The sequence below is a fragment of the Condylura cristata genome, unplaced genomic scaffold, assembly GCF_000260355.1.
Source record: "Condylura cristata isolate star-nosed mole 26May11 unplaced genomic scaffold, ConCri1.0 scaffold00026, whole genome shotgun sequence".
NCBI classification, from domain to species: domain Eukaryota; kingdom Metazoa; phylum Chordata; class Mammalia; order Eulipotyphla; family Talpidae; genus Condylura; species Condylura cristata.
The window spans coordinates 29,455,964-29,470,649 of NW_004567127.1; positions in this window are offsets into that span (position 1 = coordinate 29,455,964).

Sequence of the window (14,686 nt, forward strand, 5' to 3'; positions counted from 1 at the left end):
AAAGAGAGAAAAATGGAAGAATATAGTCATTACATAGCACATAATTATATAGACATGCCATGCCCCCAAAGAACCTACGTGTTGAACTCAAAAACATGTTGACATTTGAGTGGCAATTTAGTTTCCGCAACAAATGTCATCCACATATTTTATTATTGTTCTTCTATAAATCTTTGGTATTGTGAGGTTTTATTTTTCATTAACTTTGCAATTTGGTTTCACAGTTGTCTAAGACTTATATGCATAAAGAATTTATCCCTCGTTTTGTGCTTGTATGTAAGTACACTTGTTTAAGTCTGATAGTAAAATTAAGTAAAAGCATAAGGGGTTTAGGAGATTATTTTCTCATTAAAAGGTATATATAATCCAAGAGAAAAGGGAAATGCAATCATTATGCTCTCCAACTTCAAGCTTTACTATACTACAAAGTGATAAAACAATATGGGACTGGAATAAAAATAGATACTCAGATTAATGGAATAGATTTAGGAGCCCAGAAATAAATCAGCACTTACATGACAGTTAACTTATGACAAAGGAGCCAAGTGCATACAATGGAGAAAGAAAAGTCTCTTCAACAAATGTTATTGGAAAAACTGGGCAGTCATATGAAAAACAATGAAACCAGACCACCATTTCATAAGACAAAAATTAATTCAAAACGGGCAGACTTGCATGTAAGGCCTGAAACATGTACATGCAGAACAAATACATAGCAGAAAACTTGAGCAAAACACTCTGTGACACTGACTTCAGGATGTCTTTGGGGACTCGACTATACTGATAAGGGAAACAAAAGCAAAAATAAATCAATGGGACTACATCAACCTAGAAAGCATCTGTAAGTGAAAGAAGCTATCATTAAAATAAGGACACCTTCCTGAGTGGAAGAACACATACCACACATCCATCAATGCAATGGGCTGTTATCCGGGACCTGCACAGAACTTGTACAACTCCAGAAAAAGAAAAGAAGAGCTGAATAGACACTTCTCCAAAGAAGATAGGCAGGTGTTTAACCAGCACATGAGAAAATAACATGCTCATTATTACTTATCATCAGGGAAATGCAAATCAAACCCACAATGAGATGCCAGCTCACACACATGAAAACGACCCATATCCAAAAGACTCTAAACCACGTATGTTGGTGAGGTGGCGGACCAAGAAGAACCTTCATCCATTGTTGGTGGGGATGTGGGCATGTCCAGGTAGCGCCCAGTGGAAACAGCATATGGAGTTCTCAAAATATTAAAAATAGATCTACCCTTTGATTCAATAATTTCTCTTCTAGGTATCTACCCCAAATTATAAAAACACTAATTCAAAAAGTTATATACTCTCCTATGTTAATTGCAGCACTATTTACAATAGTCAAGCTATGGGAAAAAACGAATTGCCCAAACACAGATGAGTAGATAAAGAAAATGTGGTTTATATGCATAATGCAGTATTTATTCAGCTATAAGGAAAAATAAATCTTTCCATTTATGGCAAAATGCATGGAACTAGAGGGCATTATGCTAAGTAAAGTAAGTCAGAAGGAGCTGGCCAGATGATTTCACTTAGATGTGGAATATAAAGAAACAAAGCAAAGGAACAGACAAAAGCAAACCAAAATAAACCCTTGGAATCTGACTGCAGAACTGAGTTGAGAGTGGGAGAGGAGGAAAGGGGGCAGGGGAGCCAGTAAGCTTGGGAGAGGATGATGGTGCTCAAGGCCAGATGTATCTGAGGAGGTATGAGCCTAGTCTTAGAGCTATGTAGTTTTTTAATTTTTTTGCTATGTAGTTTTTTTTTTAAAAAAGATTTATTTATTCCTACAGAACTGGGATACAGGCCAGAGGTGCAGGGGCGGTGAGAAGATTCACCTGAGACAGAGCAGAGAGCAGAAAAGGCAGATCAACAAAGTACACTGCTGATGGGAGCAGCAGGTGGGTCAGGAGAGGTCTGCCACACCATGTGGGTCACTTCTAGGGTGGGGATCGAACTCATGCTGCCCTGGCTTTTAGCTTTTTAGTGCTGTGCTTTAACCCTCTGCACCACCAAGGAGGGCCCAGAGCTATGTAGTTTTAACTATGAAAGCCACAAAGTTTTTTAAAAAGATGAATTTTATTACTTATGCATACAAGAGCTGCGGTACAGGCCAGAGGTGCAGGGGGTGAGAGGATGCATCAGAGACAGAGTGGGGAACAGGACAGGCAGATGGACTGAAAAACACTGCTGAGGGGAGCAGTGTGCCAAGACAGGAGAGGTCTTCTGCCCCATGTGGGTCACCTCCCTGGCTGGGGTCAAACTTGTGCTGCAGTGACCGCAGATAGCGTCATAGTGCTGCACTTTCAACTCTTGTGCCACCAGGGACACACTAAACCGTACAATGTTAGCTATGTAAACCAACATAACCTTAATAAAAATAATCACATAAAAAAAGTAAAAGGTATGCATATGTGTCAAGTTTATGAGAGTCCACCCCATCCCCAGGAGTTTTTAGAAAAGACCAAGTTTGAGTTAGAAGACTACTGGTCAGGACAAATAAAGTTTAGATAGTAGCAAGCAACCAGCTTATTCTACTGGCTTCCATTCAGTATACTGCACCATATATAAACTCTGCTCACCATATACATGGCAGCAGGGCCCAAACTGTGGTACCTACTCTCAGTAACACCTCTGCTTGAAGAAAAAGAGTACACCAGGTTTGCTTGATTTTTAGCCACACTGCATGTGCTCTGGCTCAAGGAATTCAGAAAACCACACCTAATTTCTAGGAGAGGACTAGAGTCTTTTTGGGTGCCCAGAGGGAAAGAATTCGTCAATAGTAATAATGCCTACAACAAAAAGCATCTTTGTCTTCAGTTTGAACCCTTTGGGACTTTAGGGTGTCGTGCAGGCGGCTTTTTTAACTTCACAGGCAGCGGTGGCTTATGGGTTACAGTCAAACCCTCTACTACTTCCAAACCATGTGGCCTGGGGAAATCTAAACCCATCTTTCCCTGTGAAAGGGAGAAAAGTGTCAAGTGCGTGGTCTGTTAGGAGAAGTCAAGTAACCCATGTGAAACCTCTTTGTCAGTTGCAAATGATTTTGCAAGTGAAGGTGAGAGCTTTACTTCTGGCATTCATAACAAACAAAAGATAAAGAACAGAGAGTAATGATTTCCCTCTCCTGCACTTGTCCCACCATCAATACTTTCTCAAAGTTTCCTGAAAATTCAAGAGACATTTCCTTAGGTGACCTGATAAGGAAAGCCAAAGAAAAATGTTCTCCAATCTAGAAGCAAAATTTTCCTCTTGGCTAGAATATGACAAAGCATTTTACATGACCCCAAATCTATATGGGCCACTTTTTTCTTCTTTTTTTTCTTAGCAGATTCTTACATTAGAACAATCTGAGGTTAACGAAAAGAAGCACTATCTAGTTTGCCTAAAAAACAATTGTTATAATTTGGGATTAGAATGAAAAAATTCAAAATGTTTCACAAAATAGTCTGAGGATAGAAACATAGCAAGATTATTATACTATAACCTTAGTTCCTGAAACTGATATCACTCAAATAGCTCAGAATTCTAGCTCAGCATTGGTTAGCATCCTGAAGATGGTTTTGGCTAACACTCTTATCTTACAGGGAAGAGAGTAAGTTCTAGAAAGTTATATGACTTGCCTTCAATCACATTCCTTAAATATGTATTGATTAGTCACGTATTTTTCCATTTCACATACCTGAAATTTAGACGTGAATCCGGTGGAGGTGTCTCATCTGATTGCTAATAAAGTTTCTTCTAGTTGGAACCTATGAAACCCTCTTCACTGTGTGGCAGCAAGGGGCAAAAATCCCACGGAAATCCTTGCAGAGTTCCACCAATGATTTTGAGCCTCCATTTAAGCATTAAAAAAATTCAGTTGCGGCCCTCTCTGGTGGTGCAGCAGCTTGGAGTGCAACACTGCCAAGCTGGTCATGGCCGCTTCTGTTGGAGTTTAGTCCCTGGCCAGGGAGTTGATCCACATGGTGGGCCAGACCTCTCCTGACCCGCCCGCTGTTCCCCTCAGCAGTGTACTTCGTAGATCTGCCTGTTCTGCTCCCCACTCTGTCTCTGGTGAATTCTCTCATGACCCCTGCACCTCTGGCTTATACCCCAGTTCTGTATGTGTAAATAAAAAATAAAATCTTAAAAAAAATTCAGTTGCTTTCCCTGTTTCAGGCTTTATCATATGATGTTGTGAGACACAAGGAATGTATGAATTGAGTAAGAAAACACGAATACAGCTTTTGAATAATTTTATTTTCTGGTTCTTCTCATTAATTAGATGTGGAAATCTACTCTTCTCTCTAGGTAAAGAATGTTCACCTGGCCCACAAAAAATGAAAGGAGGAGTTACCTTCCTATGTGTATTCATCAGGAGAGATTCAGTTATTTTGCAGTAAAAAATAAAAACTTTGGGAATTACAGAGAGAATAGATTTTTCCCACTGTAGGTCAGAGGGGTCTCTGCTTGCATTATCTTTGTAAAGTGAACAGGCTAGAGGAAACCCCGTCTTGGGGTCATCAGCAGTTGTGGGCAGGGAAGGGGTTAAAATGCCAGAATCTTATACCATCAACAGGAATCAAATCTCCAATCATTAAATATCTGTTAACCTTACAATAAAAATCCTCTTAACACATTAATTCACTGCAGGTAAAAGTTTCTGAACCTATTCTTCATATAGAGTAATGCATGAAATGGGAAACAGATACACATGAGCTAGGATTGGTAAGAAGTTTCTAAAAATCATTGTGGGCCAGCTAAATGGGGAGAGATATTTTTACTTTCTGTGGATTTTATCAGCCTCATTACTGTGAGGAGAAATCGCTTCTTTGTGATGCACTCTACCAGCCAATAGGTTTTTTTTTTCCCCCCTAAAATCATTTGTATGTAGCCTGACAAAAAAATAAAAATTCATTTTCACTTATGATGCTAATAGGAGTAATTGTTCAGTGGGTTATTCTAGAAAGAGATCTGGAAGCTTTACAACTCTTTGGGAAATGTCTGAAGGTCTGGAATCGGTTTCAACAGCCCTCATTTGCTGCTTTTATTTGAGTACAATAATTTGCTTAGATACATATTTTTAAATTTTTCACATGTGAGTAGCAACTAAATGTTTCATGTGGGGAAAAACAGACACTAGCTCAGAATGTCCCCTAAGTTAAAAAACAAAGTTTTGTACTTTCCAGAATAATAAACACTTTTATAGTCTTTCTTGGTAAAATTCTACAAAACAGGAGGAAAGGGCAGGAGTTAAAGTCTGCTGATTTACTGTTTAATTATGTCTTTCCCCTTCCCCTTAAAGTTTTATAACAGAGCAGGGTTAACATTAACACCCCAACCACAATAAACTAAACATATTTTATTACATATTTTATGCCTGAGATGAAAATGAAGATATAATAGCAAGATAATTTTATACAGATCTATGGTGACTGCTACATGACTAGGGGTAAATCAATTTTGTGTCTTGTGCTCTAGGTTTTTAAATTATCACAAATGATTATGTTAACAGCAAACTTTTATTGAGTATCGACTCCAATACAAGCCACTATTTTTTTCTCATCATTTAATCCTCACTTTTCCAAATGAGAAATTTGAAAATGCAGTTATTTGGTCAAGGTCACCTAATTAGCTAGAAGCAGAACTCTCATTTGGGATAAATTATTGTGGTTATATTTCAATCAAGGTATTTGACCACATGAGTCCAACTCTTTTTGAAAAGAAAGACTTTAGACTGGCAATGATTTATTTACTCATAAATATGTGAATGCCTACTCTGTGTTTGGCCCTGTCTTAAAGACTGTGGATACAGAGCTGAAAAAACCTGCAAGGCACGTGAATAAATAAAAGAGGGCAGTAGCACTCTTTTGCCAAGTAGACTTGGGTTGGTCTTGGCAATACCACCATAGAAAATTCTCGCCTCACTTGCAGACTGGGAAGGTAGACCATACTTACCTCATTGGTTTGCTTGGAAAATTAAATGGGAGAATGGAAGCGAAGTGCTTAGCACAGTACATTGCTTTGGACATACCATAGTGCAGTCCTGCCTCCCTTAACCATGTCTGGATCAACCATAGACCCTTTATAATAATGGTTCCACTAGGTTGTACCCTCCAGCCGCAATGTATAGTGGACGCTATTATCTAGGTTTGTGTAATTACACTCTGACGTTTGCACAACCAGGAAATCACATAAAGGCACATTTCTCAGAACATATCCCATTAAGCTGTGCATGGATGCATGACTTATGTATGCGCTCAGTAAGCTTTAGGTTTTATTATTATTGTAATTGTTGTTGCATAAGCAATGACAGTGATTATTGAAGATTAATAATCTCTCCAGATTAGAGAGTGGAGAAACATTTACCCAATATTTCCGAAGGTGATATAAAAACCAAGGAAACTCTTAGTCTCCAGTGACCTTGCAGGGGGGCTCTGAAGAGGTGACCTTTGATCTGATGATTATAAGGGGAGCTGGTTAGGCTTCCCCAGTAGAGGAGGTAGATATAGAAAAGTGATGCGGGAAGTGGGGAACCTGAAGCTTGTTGTAGTGAGGAAAAAAAGACTGGGCGGTGGAGGGAAAACCAGTAATAAAAACTTGGGGGCATGGCCTTTTGCAGCAACATGGATGGAGCTGGAAAAGATCATGCTTAGTGAAATAAGCCAGAAAGAAGAGGAAAAATACCGGGTGGTTTCACTCAGAGCAGGAGTATAACAGACTAGGGAAGAAAATAATAATAATGATGAACAACTATATACCAGAGACATTTTACCGGGGTAGAGTGGGGAATGGGATCAACAACGGTGGGCAGAAGGAATTGCACAGGACTGTGGTGATAGCACACCGGTGATTTGGTGATGGGAAGCCCACAGAGATTACAATTGAGATGAAAAAAGGCACAAAATGATGTAAAAACAAACTATTGTATTTTTTTTAAAGATTTATTTATTTATTCATACAGAACTGGGGTACAGGCCAGAGATGCGGAGGGTGAGAGGATTCACCAGGGACAGAGTGGGGAGCAGAACAGGCAGATCAATGAAGTACACTGCTGAGGGGAGCAGTGGGCGGGTCAGGAGAGGTCTGCCACACCATGTGGTCACCTCCTGGGCAGAGCGGGAATCGAACTCATGTGGAAGTGGCTTAAGCTTCTTAGTGCTGTGCTTTAACCCGCTGCGCCACCAGGGAGGGCCCACTGTTATATTATTAAAAAGAAAAAACAAACAAACAAAAAACCCCCAAAAACTTGGAGGCATGGACTAGGAAAATAGTATACGTGACCGGAGGGAGAGAGGCTGAGGGGTCGCGAGGTGGCGCTGTGGCTCCACGTAAAGGGGAAATTTGGGCACCCGCGTGTCATCGACGCGCTGGGAGCGATCTCCAAACGGCGGGACAAGACCCTCTTGGTGGATTTGGCACCACCTTCATAAAGTTACCAAATAATGCTGGTGATAAAGATAATACATACATTAAGAAATCCCCGGAAGCTGTCTCTTTTAGGACACACGACATTAATAACGGGAAACTGTCCACAAGGAACAATTAAGGGCGAGGAACTGTCCAGCAGGGATCCCAGCGAGCGCAGTCCGGGTAATTTGTGGGCCCCAGAGGGAACCCGCTTCGCCCGCTTGGAGCCGGGCTTGGCTCTGACCCTCTGCCTCACCGCAGATGCCTAGCGCCTTTGGCTGCTCCCTGCCACCTGCTGCCAAACCAGCAGCAATTTTGACCCTTGGTATCTCCATTCCACATTCTGCATCCTGCCTACGCCTGCCTTTTGACTACACTGGAGATTTGGGGAACTTCTTTGTAGGGTTTCATGAGCAGATGTGAACGCATGGACCACAGCTGAGCTCAGGTTCACATACAAGTGTTCGATGCTCCATTGCACACATGTGCATTTTTGCACTCGCACACAAACACAAACAAGACAAGATCTCCACCCTGGAGATCTTTCCCTGAGGGAGCCAAAACTGTCTCCCATATCACATGTGACCCAAGCACACTTAATTCAACAATGCACACACAAACACCCATATGTGCCTGTCGCTCACCAGTGTATATTCATGCATATGCAGTGTGAATGCAGTGACTTTTCATTCATGCAAACATATTTGCACACTCACATCACATGCATCTCTTATTCTGGTAGACAACAAAGACTTCTCAGTTTAGAGTAGTTTGAAAATACCCAGCGATTAGAGCCTCAAAGGAAATGTATGCATGAACTAGTGAGGCCGCCTCCTGCTGGTCTACTAAACTCTCCCACCCTTTCCCACTCCTTCCTCTGCAAACCAGCCTACTTCTTCCATTGCCATTCAGCTTCTTGCAGGTTCCTTTTCTTCCATTTGAGTTGCTACTGCAGGGATGTTAATTTCCAAACAGCAAAATTCCCTTTTCCCACCCCAGAGATCTTTCCCTGAAGGAGCCAAAATTGTCTCCCAGGTCAGAGTCCAATTACAGGAGTTACAGGGCTGTGAGGAAAGGACTGGGGAAGGGATAAGTCTATGCTTGATAGCCTAGAACTGGGAGATCTTTTCAGGCAGCTCCCCTCTCCACTCCCCCCATAACTCAGCTGCTTTTAGCTATCTATGGTCATGCCAGGCCATATGGTCTTCCTCCATTAAGCACATCTGCAGGTGTTGGGATTTCTGTTCCCTGATGGGCTCACAGGCAGCCCTGCATCATCCTGTGTTTAGTCTATTGCAATTAGGTGACTTTGTGATATGCGCACATGGAGGTCTAAGACCTCAGCTAGGGTTGAGGGTCACGGCTGAATGGTGGTCACCATGCAAGTATGTCTTTTAACTGGCACGACCCAGCTAAGAGCTGCTTAAGAGCAGTGAATGGGTGTCTGAGGGGAGGCTCTACCAGTCTATGCATTAGTTAGGACATTTTAAAAATATTTATTTATTAATATGGAGCTGGGGCGGTGAGAGGCTTCACCAGAGACAGAGTGGGGAGCAGAACTGGCAGATCGACCAAGCACACTGCTGAGGGGAGCAGCGGGCAGGTAGGAGAGGTCTGTGGTGCCATGTGGTCACCTCAGGGCCAGGGAGGCCAGGGATTGAACTTGCACTGAAGAGGCTGTGGCTGGTTTGCAGTGCTGCATCCTAACCTGTTGTGCCACCGGGGAGGGCCCTAGTTAGGACATTTAAAACTGTTTTGCTCTTCTTTCTCAGTTGTCTACCCTCAGGGGCAACATGTTTCCCTGCACCTTGGTCAGTGGGACACCTAAGGGCTCCAATTTGAAGAGATTTGAGAGCTTTGGGCAGAAAACTCCCAGACAAACATGGGAGATAGCTGTAGAGCAGGTGGTAGCGGTTCTAGGTGAAGGGTACAGACTTTGACAATTCATTAGTAGTGTGGTTGTGCCAAGTTGATTTACTTCTCAGAGTCTGATGCTATAAAATGGGGGTGATTTTACCTTCTCGGTCTGTTGTGGGAATTCAGTGAGTTTATGCCAGTAAAACCTTCAACAAACGGGATCTATTATTATCTGGGGAGCGCCCCAGGGGAAACCCCACAATCTGCAGACTCACTCCTGGAAAGGTCTGTTCCAGCTTCTTGCCCCAAGCCCTCCTTATTGGGCTACTACCGGGACAAAGCCCCAAGCTGTTGTGAGCCTCACCTCTACCTCAAGCTGTCTATGGGTATCTTTGTGCCGCTTGAGGCCTCAGTTTCCCTATTTGTATTGCGGGCTAGGTGCCCTCCCGGGGGCTCGAAGTGTCTCTCAGACTGGATGAGAAAACGGACCTTCTCTGCAGAGCTGGAGGACAGAAACAGACATCAGAGTCCCAGGAAATGCCCCTTTCCCTCTGCCACTCACCCGAAACGGCTGAAAGCCAGGAGGTCAGGCAGATTTCCGATGGAACCCGGACTGTGGCCCTCGCACGTTCTTGGGGGTGGGGGCAACCGGTGGAGGTTGCTAGAGCTGAACAGTCAGGGTTTTACTCCACTAACCCAGCTGGTGTTGGTGTGCCGCTGAGTGGACCCTGTGGAGCTCCGTGTGCCCTGCTCAGGTCTCCACTTTGCCAGGTCCCCGGCTGCCCGGAGCTCCCAGCCCTGCCTTCCTAGTACTAGCGAGCTGCGCCCTAGGCTCCTTCCCACCCGCCTGGGGCCCCAGGCTGCCAGTGGACGGCTACAGAGCTGGAGGCGTGCGGAGGGACCTCTGTCTCTTGGTTCCCTCACCCAGGTTTTCTTTTCCTGCTTCTTCGCGGTGAAGAGGACGGTTTGCCTTTTGTCGGGGCTCACTCTCTGTAGTCTCAGGCTAACTGCGTTTTTTCCGACAGACGGCCCTTCTCCGGGAGCCTCGTGAGGAGACGGTAGACCCAGGGAATTTTTAAGCGACGGCTCCCAAGTCTGGCCTCCTGGGGGCAGACGAGCAGAGCCGCTTCCCTCGTTTTCCCAGGCTGTCTTCTTCGTTAGTTTTAGCTTGGTTGTATTATCTTGTCTCTGGAAGAGCGCGCAACTAGCACTTCTTCCTCCTCCCCCTCCCCGACCCCTCCCTCCTCTGCCCCCGTTAGGTTAGTGAGGCGATTGATGCCCTCAGGTGAAGGGAGTTGGTTTTTCTGCGCTTTAAAGGTGTTGGGATACTTGAGGCTAGAAGCTTTCAAAGTTCTGGGTAGTGTGGGGTGTGTGTGTGTGGTGGGGGTGGGGGTGGGGGCGGGCAGTTAAGGGCTCTTTGCTTGGTCCCAGGTTCCGGGAGACTGGGCAGCCCTGTCTACCACCTGAAGCAGTTGAGAGGGAGTGTGGGGACCTTAACCCGACCTCGCAAGAAACTCTGAGAAACTCAGCGGGAGACTTAGCTCCGGGCGGGGGAAATTTCAAACCTTTCCAAATTCTCCTTCCAAGTATAAACCCGCCCTGCTGTGTTTCTCCTGTGCATAGATTCTTTTTTCCACTTCCCTTTCCCTCTCCCTTCGTTTCTTCCCCACTTTCTTCCTTCTTTTCCCTCTCAACATTTGAAATCAGGAGGTTCCAATGATCTTCTCATGATTCCCAGGCAGCAACAGAAGTTCTAATTCTGTAGGTCTAAACAAGACCTGGAAATCTGCACCACTTGTAGCAACCCCCCCTCCACGGGATTAGGGGGGTGGTCAGGTGTGGGGATTATAATTCTATACCAACCGGAATTTACAGTACAGATTTGCTATAAAGCTTAGGCAATGCTTTCCAAACACGCATATCTCTGCCCAGGAAATGTGACTTATTACATACTATGTAACCACCCTGACACATCTTTTGCCTGCTGCAGGTGGTGCTAACTTTATATGAGGAAAGACTGAAAAGTGTTGAAGGATTTTTCAAAGTTTAAAACTGAAATTGCTAGCTCAGTATCCACCAGAGGAAATCCTTCAAAGAAGCTCTGGCTCTGCTGACCTGGGTTACATTCCTTGTTTTCTGTGTCTCTTTTCCACCTTCCCTTTAGTTTTATTCCTATTTAAACATTTATTACTGGGTGAGAAAGTGCAAGGACAGCCAGGAGAAAGGCTACTGGCTGCATACACTCTGCTTGATTACAACAAAGTACACTCACTATCCTAGGGAAAATGTCTAGGGCATTTGCACAGCCAAAGGGAATTAGTTTTATCAAAGATTTTGCCCCCCTGTTACTTTTCCTACTTCTTTGCCCAGTGGTTGTGGGATATTTCATCCCTGGGGATACTGACTTTGTGGCAGATGCAGGGCTCTCTCTGGACCACTTTCTCTTTTGGATCAGGCAGTTTCAGAGCTCTCAACAAACACAGCATTTGTGAATATTTCTAGGTTCTACTTTATCCCTGGAAATCCATGTGATGTGTTTCCCACTGATCCTGGTCCTCAAGGAAGCTGTGCTTCTCTCCTTTCTTTGGCACTCTGGCCTTCTCCCTTGGGGCAGAGATATGACACCCCTCCACCTCCATTCCTTATCATTAGGGAAAGCACTTGGAGTCCTAAGCACTATTCACAAAGAAAGAGTAGAGTGGAGGCTCAGACAGGGAGGACAAGGTCCATGCCAAGACCCTCTGTTACCGGTTGATACTACTTCTTACCCCCCCCCCCCACCTCCATCTTGAAACAGTCCCTCAGAGCAGGCTAGGGAAAGGACTGCCTTTGGGAACACTTTGAGCCTGGGGTGGGGTGGGGGGGTTGTGGAGCTGTATCTTTGAGAAGTTTTCAGCAGGCTCAGTTTCCACTGTGCATTTAAATTCTATAAAGTAGGAGAAGGTCCAGTTTCCCTTTCCCCTTTCCCACAAACTTAGAGTTCTTCCAGTCACTCCACCAAATCACCCCTCCAGAACACCTACTGTATACCAGGAATCTGGTAGGTGCTGTGGGTATCCTTCAGGAGTGACTTGGAGGAGGTGGCATTCATTAGTGTGCCTGGGAGAAGGCACTCAGCACCTGTGATCCAGGTGAGATGGATAATAGCTGGGCAGAAATAAAGCTGTGTTGGAGGACAGTGGCTGAACACCGGCAGGCCTGAAAGACTTTTCTCTAATTTAGGAATCAGGAAGTGGTTTCCATCTTCCTGATCTGCTGAGAGCACAAACTCTAACTCTTGCCTGTCTCCATTCAATGTGGGCAATTGTGATTTTCCATCACTGACCCCAAGAGTTTCCCTAAATCAAAGAACCATGAAAGGCCAGCAGAAAGGGGACCTGGATTTCTGGCAGAGAATTTCCCCGAAGGAGTCCTTAGCAGAGCTGGCTGCAGTCTTGGAGTTCCTTTGAGGGCAATGAAACAGAAGTGCACCATGTGCTTATTAGAGGTTACAACCTGCTAAAAAAATGATGGTGCACATTACCCAGAAACTTCTAGCTATTTCCTTTGCCAGCCATAGCATATATACTATGTAGGTCACAGTGCCTGCCTTCTTTCCTTCCTCCCCCACACCTTCCCACCTCCTATGATCTCTTTTCTTTGACATATTGGCAAGGACAGAAGTTGTGGAGGGCTTTGTCAAGTCCCCCATTTTAAGAGGAGTAAGGAAGACAGAACTCTTACACCAAAGAACCAACTAACCATACAATTTGTTGTTGTTTTAGTACTCTAAACACACACACACAGACACACACAGACACACACAGACACACACACCAGCAACGAGCTTGGGGCATTCATCCCGTCTACCCTTCCCGCGGGATGCTCCAGAGAAGTAAGCATTCAGAATGTAGCTAACACACCGCTTCCAGGCTCGTGGTTCCCCGAGTAGCATTTCTGAGGCCAAACTAGAGACAGCACCTGGGCCCCCAGCTCCAGCATGACCAACAGTGCCCCGAAACCCGGGACCCAGAATCCACCCACCCTTCCCCAGTATGGAGACACAACAACCTCCGAGAACTCCCAGCCGCGAACTCGCGCGCCCATTTTCCACCCCACCACCCCCTCCTCAAAGCGAAGAGGTGTGGGCACCTGGGACGCACGTCCTGTTTTTTCTTTCCCGTCTCCTCCGCTTTTGCCCCCGACGTCCCCAGACAGCGGAGCAGGACAAGGGCTGCTTAGGCCCCGGGGAGGGCGCAGCCTGTGCGCCCGCAGCGCGCTCTGGGCGCGGCGAGGATGCTAAAAGGACCGCAACCTCCAGGCTGCGGACACCCGTTCTCATCCCGGAGACCATCCCCTCCCCTTCCTCTGTTCCCGCTCGCCAGCAGGATTCAGCCCAGCTCAGCCCCGCGCTTCCCCAGCGCTGAAGCTGGTGTTCAGCTATGCCGCGCTCGCCACTTTGCGAGGAACTTTGGCCGGCTCCCCAGCGCCACCCGGAGCGGGATGCTAATGAGGGAGCGTGGCCCGGCGCAAAGAGCCAGCAGGCTCCTGAGTCACGATTGGCTGCGGCCGGGCGGAAGGGTGACGTTATGCAAATGAAGAGGCGGGTCTGTGGAGCGCGGGCTCCGCCTCCTCCCTTTGGGGTTAGTGTGCCCGTGTTTAGCTCTGGGGAGAGTCAAACTGGATTCCATAGGGAAAGCCTGCAAATCACTTCTATTTTAGCAAGGAGAAAACAGAATCTCCTTCCAGCAGGGTCCACCCCTCTCTCTTTCTCCCTCTCCTCTCTCTCTTTCTCTCTGTCTTTCCCTCCCCCCTTTCTCTCTCCCTCTCTCCCCCTTCCCCCCACCCCACTCTCGGTCTCTGGTGTATCTGTCTCCGGCAACCAGCGTCCTCCTCATCTATACGCACTGAAAGGAAAGAAACATCTCTGGTTGGGAGAGAAGGAGGAAAAAAAAGAGAGAGAGGAAAAAACTTGCCTGGTTGTGGAAAATGACACTTGAAGTAGCAAAGCCGGCAGCGCGAGTTGAGTCTATTGTTTCTTAAATTGCTATCAGAGCTTTTTTTTTTTTCCTGCTTCTTCAAGTGAAGGGTACCTCTACAAAAGGAAACTCCGGCCCCTCCTGTCCTTCACCGGCCTGTGATCATTACAAAAAAAAAAAAAAAAAAAAAAAAAAAAAAAAAAAAAAAAAAAAAAAAAGCACCCAAACCAAAAATTAACCAACCAAACAACCCCCAACAGCCAAGCATACATCTGGTTTTTTTTTTTTTAATTTTTGGTCTTTTCGTTGGATTTTCCCTTCTTTTTTTCTCTCCTTTTTTTTTTCCGGGTTACGCTCAGTTTTGAGCGAAGGTTTACATTTTTAAGAATTTGCTTTGCAGCCCGTCTTGATCTTCTAGCGCAAGTTCAACGTCTCAAAAAAAAAAA